This window comes from Ochotona princeps, chromosome 2 (genome assembly GCF_030435755.1).
Source record: "Ochotona princeps isolate mOchPri1 chromosome 2, mOchPri1.hap1, whole genome shotgun sequence".
NCBI lineage: Eukaryota > Metazoa > Chordata > Mammalia > Lagomorpha > Ochotonidae > Ochotona > Ochotona princeps.
The window spans coordinates 82,435,026-82,442,510 of NC_080833.1; the positions used below are offsets into that span (position 1 = coordinate 82,435,026).

The 7,485-nt window shown below is 38.0% G+C and overlaps 1 long non-coding RNA gene across 1 annotated transcript; it reads left to right on the forward strand.

Annotated features, from left to right (window-relative positions):
• The first annotated feature begins 269 nt into the window (after window positions 1-269).
• On the forward strand, window positions 270-7,283 carry LOC131479590 (uncharacterized). Its single transcript, XR_009244994.1, has 3 exons — window positions 270-521; window positions 1,342-1,433; window positions 7,095-7,283. It is a non-coding gene; the product is annotated as an uncharacterized LOC131479590 (long non-coding RNA).
• The last annotated feature ends 202 nt before the right edge of the window (window positions 7,284-7,485 follow it).

Here is a 7,485-nt window from a genome sequence, read left to right on the forward strand (position 1 = left end):
GCTTACATCAATCAGTGCTGACCAGGAGCCTGGAACAAAATCGGGGTCTCCTATGAGGCTGACAGGGGCTCAAAAAAGGTGTACATTGGCAGGAAGCTGTATGGGAAGCAGAAGAGCCAGGGTGTAAATCAGACTCTCCCAAACAGGAGCCAGGTGTCCCAGGGGTGACACCAAAGCACCAAATGCAGCCCCAACCTTTATTTTTCATAATAGAAATCAGGCTCTGAATCAGGCCTAGTCATAAAGGATAAAGTAAAATGCAAGATTGATTAACAAACCTAAACATGTACTAGCACAATACGCCTATTCCACAGGCCAACAAATGTATTTGAATTAGGTGAAGAAAGAATCAAAAGTGTTAATTGCAGAGAAAATGAGATAAACAAGGAAGATGTAATTCAAGGAAAGCATGAAACAACCCTGAAGCTGCACTCCAGCTGAATTTAGGACAAACCCACACAGTCTGGCTGTCACTGTGCCCACCTAACCAGTTTCCCATCAAGTCATCTTGTATCTGTGCTGTATGTATTAGTTTCCCAGGGTTGTCATGACAACCACAGACTTCATGGCATACAATAATAGACATTTATTCTCTCACTGTTCTGGAGGCCAGAAGTCCAAGGTGAAGGTGTTTCTTGGCTTGTGTTCCCTCTGAAGGCTTTTGGGGGACATTCCTTCTTTTCTTTCTCTAGTGACCACTGGCATTACTTGGTTTGTGGCTGTACCCTTGCAATGCCTGCCTCCACGCTCACACAGCGTTCCCTCTCTTCCTGGGTCCTTCTGAGTAGAACTCTGTCCTTGCAATGAAGGTCCGTCTGCATCATCCTGGATGATCTCGTCTGCAGAGTCTTAACTCCATGGACAAAGTTGCTTTTTTCAAAAGAAGTCCTATTCACAGGAAGGGGAACAAGGACGCTTGATCATGGATTCTGTTTCAGGAACCTCGTAGCTGTGCTCTGGATGACTGCAACCTGAGAAAATTCCAGCTAGTTCCTGTCTGACTGTGACCTGTTCTCAGAGGCAGACTACTTCCATACTGAGGGTCCAGCTCTCTGCTGGGACGAAGGCTTCTAATCAAGTCTATAGGCAAATTACATGTCCACAGAAACCTATAGCTTTTCCCACTTTCTTAATTGAAGCTTTTGTGATATTACACAGTTTACCATGAATGCACCATTTTCCCTTTCCTCCTTGGTGAGGAGTGATAGCACACATTTCCTGTTTATGTTCCAGTTTGTACATGGAGCATTAGAATTTGAATTGTTATTGTACCTAAGAGTAAAAAGATAATTGGGATTATAAATAACAGAAATGGCTTCTTTTTTCTTTTTAACTCATCAGTGTTGGTGCAAAGAAGTGAAAAAGGTCTTCACACAGCTCCAGGTTACTGTAATCTGTCTTAGTCGCTCATGTCTTGTGGCATAGATGATAAGGTATAGTATATGTTTGGAATGAAGCCCTGTAATCTGACCTGTAGATCAAAAAAAATGTGCTAATCAGTGGCAATCAATCCATCAGCCAACAAATGGTTTTATTTTCACTCAGTGTGGGTTTCATGCTTAAAGGGGAGATAATAATTAAGACTTCATGTTTCAAAATATTAAATATTGATTTGTAGACATTTAGCAGCAGGCATAAAGCCCTCCTGAGGGAAGGCAACCACTGTCTGAAAGATTATAAAAGATTTTATTTCTCTTGGTAGAATTTAGCATTTATTTCTTATTTAAAAGATGCGAAATGAGAGTTAGTAAAATATTATATCAAGAAGATAGCTCGGAGCTCTGCAAATGGATGTCATGTCTGTGGTATGGGGCTAGCCAGCGTAAAAATCAAACCACTTTGCTAGTTTCATATCAGTTTTTGGTTTATTGAAGTGTCAGAAGGTTTATAAGCTCTTCAACTCAAGTTTTGATTGTTTTATCCAACTACTGTCACTTCTTATCAGTATTAAAGGCAGAAATCAAAGAAAAGGCCCAGGGGAGGAGGACTTCCAAATGTTGCTATTGCTGTCACAGTCGCAGCAATGATCCTCATTTGACAGCCGCTTTTTTCTAGACAGCACGGAATCATTAGGGGGATTTTTATAATGGGCTTCAGCAATTAGTTAATGCATCTTCTGATTAAACACTCTTTTGTCTCAGCCTTACAGAAACTGATTATATGAATCAGAGCTGGAGACAAGATCCCAAACCATGGCCAGACCAGAGAGAGACCTGCTGCCAGGGCTTGGAGCATCCCAAACCTTGAATCAGAAATGCTTGTCAGTACAAGTGAGTGGGACACCAGGGCTGGGAACGATATTCAGACCTCACAGAATTGTTTTGCCATCAATAAGCCCCAGTTAATGTGTGATTTCCAGCACCTTGAGGACATTTCATGTCTTTCCAAAAGGTTTGCTCTGATAATAAGCTCCTTGGTTAAGGGACTGTGAAAAATAAGGAAAAAGACAGTAAATGAATGGACACAGGGGGACTTAGCAGGAAACAGCCAACACAAGATTGATAAAATTGCAAGACTTCACAGTGTTGTCATAGCATTCTCACAGATACAATGTGAGTTTCATCTTTATTTATACTGTTCAACATGCTTCAGTAAAAACAAGCATGCTACCAGGACTCTTACACCATTTGGTTTCTTGAGTCAAGTTTTTATAGTTTATTGAAATTTTAGGCAACATAAGGCATGAGAATTGTCAGGTGCAGCTGAGGGATGGGGCGGCGGATCCTGGTCTGCTCTTCCTCCGGGTCTGTGAGCACAGCTTGCAATTCTTGGAGGGTTGCTGGTGTGTTCCTGAATTATCTCTCTGTTACCCTTTCCCTGTTCCAAATGCTTTTCAAATCTTCTTTGTGGTTTACTTATTTCCAGGAAATAAATGATAGAAGTTGTATCAAAATATTCAGAAAGTGGGTTGAAATTCTTATAAGGTTTCTTTTGTAATGAGGTTTATACCGTGTTTATGTGTGTTGCTCCAGGCATTACCTTCCCTCTTCCTCCCATCTATTTTTTTTAAGGTTTAGGTAAGTAATATAGCTTATGGGCAGAAACTGTGAAGAGAAATGAGTGGAAGTATGAACTCCTCAATTGTAGCTATGATCTCAAGATGTCCTTCCTCTTCTTCCCACTGGTCTGCTCCCTATTGATTTTTTTTCTCTTAAAATCAATTGCTCCCCATGGCTTTAGAATTGCTCATTAAACAGGTTGAGAAAGAAGAAAATTTGGCTTATGTTTTTGAGCCTAAAATTTATATTCTCCAAATCTGAAGCGTTCAGCACTAGGGCTTTGTGGCTCTTATCACATGCTTTGTTTGGCTCCTTTGCATGCAATCCATGGCAAAGTGGAAAAGATTTAATGAATAGCCTTGTTTATATGAAACTGATTTCTTTAGCAAATATTTGGGAGCTCCATGTGTGAAACTGACATGCAGTGTCACAGTTCATTTTACTTTGTTTACTGTGAAGATATGTTCAATTTTAACATAAAAATAATTTTGTATTTCCATTTAAGAGTTGGAAGTTCATGTGATACATTTACAATCTACCCTCTACTTATAATGAAACAGTTAAAATTAAAAAGGCATTCCTTCAAAAGCACATCCTTTTTTATTAGGCATTTGAATGCATCATGCCGTTTTATCAGCAATAGTAAGAAGAGGATAGAATAGGGAAGTGACAGAAAATCCATTTGACAAAGAAAACAGGCTCTCTTCATATGTGCATGTGATTATGTGTGAGTAACACTATAGCAATCATAATATCAGAACAGACATTTTTCAACATCATAATGATGAATCACAAAATAAAATACAGTCTTTGAAAAATGTCTGTTTTGGTCACTCTATTATTTCACACTAGCAGAGAATAGGGAAATGACTAAGACAAGAGAATCTACTAAAACTTCAAAAGAAGTCATAGGTTATTTCTCTTTCACAAGTAAACAGGAATTTGAAAAAAAGAAGTCATCTGTTTGGAAAAGCAAAGGACACAATCTAGTGAGAAGTAAACACTCAAAGTTTGTTTAAAACATACATTTTGTAAAACAAAGAAGCAGCTGTGGTTTCCATAGGAGAATCATTGAGAGTGCATTAAGTGGAATATTTAAAGCAGTAAAGTTGAAGTGGGAATTCATGCCAATTATCATTGCCTCTAATAATTTAGATAGTATTTCCTAGTATGCAAGAAAATCTCTAAAGTATATGCTCATGTTCATATTTATATTTAAATTTAGAAAAACAAAACAAAGAAAAATATCTTTGCCTTAGAGGAAACTTATTTGATATGTAGATTTCTTGTGTTTGTCAGGTGATCAAGGAATTATTTGCCATTTTAAGTATTCTAAAAATTAGATTTTGAAGATAACTAGCCCAAAGAGGGAAAGCTCGACGTATTTCTTAGTAGATATCCTGCTTGTAGTTCTGTGCGTGTTCATTCTTCTGGATATGACATTTCCCCTGGTCATGATTCTGATATATGCAGATCTCCAAGTACATTTTAAATAGAACAACAACTGAACGATGCACTCAACCGAATTCATGAAGAGGAAATAGATATATTTCAGCATGGGAGAATATTTATGCATTATTTAACAGCAATAATGTTTGAATTCATACATTATGCAAATGCAGTTATAATCAGGAAAATGAAAGAACTTGGATAGCTGCAACATCCTTAAACCCACCATTAGGTACCTATTTGTACATCACAGTTAATACAACACAATGCCTTATGGTGCTACAGTGTGTCACTTGGCAAGAAAAGTTATCAGAGATTAACTGGGATAAAATGAAAAGTTGATGGGAGCTGAGATTATGGAGCATTGTGTGGGGTCACCACTTGCAATGCTGACATTGCGTATAGGCACCAGTTTGTGTCCTGAGTGCCCTGCTTCCCATCCAGCTTCCTGCTAAAAGCCTAGGAAAAGCAGTGGAAGACGGCCCAAGTGTTTAATTGTCTCCCGCCCACATGGGAGACTGGATGAAGCCCTTGTTTCCTGACTGACTTCAGCCTGCTCCAACCTTGGGCATTGCAGCCATCTGGATATTGAACTTACAAATAGACAATCTCTTTTTTTTTTCTCTGTCTCTATCTTCTAATCTCTCCCTCACTTTCTATAAAAAAATTAATAAGTAAATCTGTAATAAAAAAGAAAAGTTGATGAACCTAATCCCTACTTTGCAGGATGTTAATGATGATCAAATTAATATTGAAAGAAAATGCAGTACAGTAAAATAAAGGCTGCTTATTGTGAATGACTCCTTGTATTATAGATATGACCTATTTCATCTACCTAGAAAGTCCTGCCAGTATGTGGACTGAATTTTAAGCCTTTTACAAAATTTACCATATTCATCCTCATAACAATCACCTCATAACGGTGCTTTGAGGTAGACACTTTTTTTTCCTACTTTGAAACTGAGAGAATGAGTTGTTTGTGCAGCATCACTATGGTTTATGTGAAAGACCCTTGATTTTGAATCCAAGAGGTCCGAGTCCAGTCACTGTGCCATATTGTTTGCATCACTATGATGTCTATGTATTCTACTTCTTGACATCACACTCTAAGCTCCCGGCATTGGACAACTTCACTGAGCATTTCTTACGTCCCAGGCACAGTTTTAGTCATAGTGGATAAAAGATGAGTTAAGCATAGCTCCTACTGTCCCGGGGCTCATGATCTAGCAGGAGAGATAAACACCAAACAATACAGTCTTGCACGAGGTGCAGTGATGAGCTTGTCAAGAACATGACTAGAGAAGCAATTGCAGCTAACCCACTTGGCAGAATGGTGAAGGATGAATGAAAAAAGCAGATCAAGAAAGAGATGCCCGTGTTTGCAGCAAGGTGTCATGTAGCTCGTCTTTTCCTTCTCTTCTAGCTCCTGGCCTGAGTTCTGCATGTCAAAAATGCAAGGTAGATTAACTCATGATTGAATTAGGCGAATTAGGTCACTGTTTTCTTGGCAGCAGACACTTGGTGACTTTCTTGCTAGTGATTTCCAGGAACTACAGGTTTGGAAGAGGCATGATCATAATCAACAGCAGCAGAATTTCCCGAAACTCACAACATTTTCCCTGGAAAAAGAGCATACTTGAGTAAAATCCTCTGAAATTTTAAGGCTTTGTGAATTTTCTAAAAATCCTCAAGACCCCATATTAAGGATCCTAATCTGAGGGAAGTGAAATGGGCTGAATCATTCTTTTAGGATACAATGGCAGTGAATGGTGTAGAACAATGGCTCTCAAACTTTGATTTCAGTATAAATATGCAGTTTTAAACATTATTGAGGACTTCCCGGGTTTTAATGTGAATTATATCAATCTGAGCAAAGCATAGCAGAAATCAAAAGTGAAAATTTAAAGATATTTATCAATTCAAAAATCATAATAAATATTTCTCATTATATGCTAACATGAACCACATTTTGCAAAGAAACATTTCCAAACTACGTTCCCCAAAACAAATGAACTTTAGTGACAAGATGCTTATTATTCCATGTTTTTATAAATCATTTTACTGGTGGGCTCCATAGAAGACAGCAGGAGTCTGAACTCTGCATCTGCTTTTAATCTAGTGGAATATGTTACCCTGGCTGACACATGTAAAGAAAATCTACACTCACATGGAGATACTTGGGAAAATAAGAGTGGTAATCTTTTACAAACGACGTACACATTCTTCTTTGGTAGTTTACCAAAATTTGGCAAGCAACTCTTTGGGTTGCTTGCAAAATTAAAATCATGTTAATGCCATTTCAATACTATTACATAAAAATTTAACCAGTCTATTTTGGAAATTGAACACATGTTTTCCCCTTGCATGATTCTTTGTAACATGTTGCAGTGGTGATTTGTAAATGAAAGTTCACTGACAAATACAGATCTTTTAGATGTTGACACAGTTCCTTATACAATATAAAAAATATTGCATTCATTAAACTCACTATCAATTCCTTCCAAAAGTGTTTAAGTATGGTAAAGCAGTCAAACTGAACGTGTGGATACAAGTATTTTGAAATTCCCATGTTCACTTGAAATCTTTACTTTCATCAATGGCAGTTGCTTTCCTTAAAGTAACAGATTTGCTTCATTTATTTTTCAGGAAATGTCCCCCAGATGCACAAGACTGAATCATCAGAATCTGTCAGTCATTCTTGCAAGTGAAAATGGTGTTCACAAAGTGGCTTGTTCAGTTCACAACTCAAACGTTCTCCTGGGTGCTGTTGCTTGAGAAAAGGCTTGTACTCCCTGGCAGATGTGATTCATGTCTGTTTCCATTGCATCATCTCAATTATTTAATATATACTCAGAAATTAAAGTAAAATTGATGTTGTTTTATTGAGGACATTGCCAAATGACCCTGGAGTTATATTTTAAGTATTTGTTTATAAATTGTTACGGGGGTTTGGACTCTTGCTCCAGTAGTTCACTCCACAGTTCTCACAGCCAGGGCTGGGCCAGGAGCATGTATTTAATCCTTGTCTCCCTTGTGG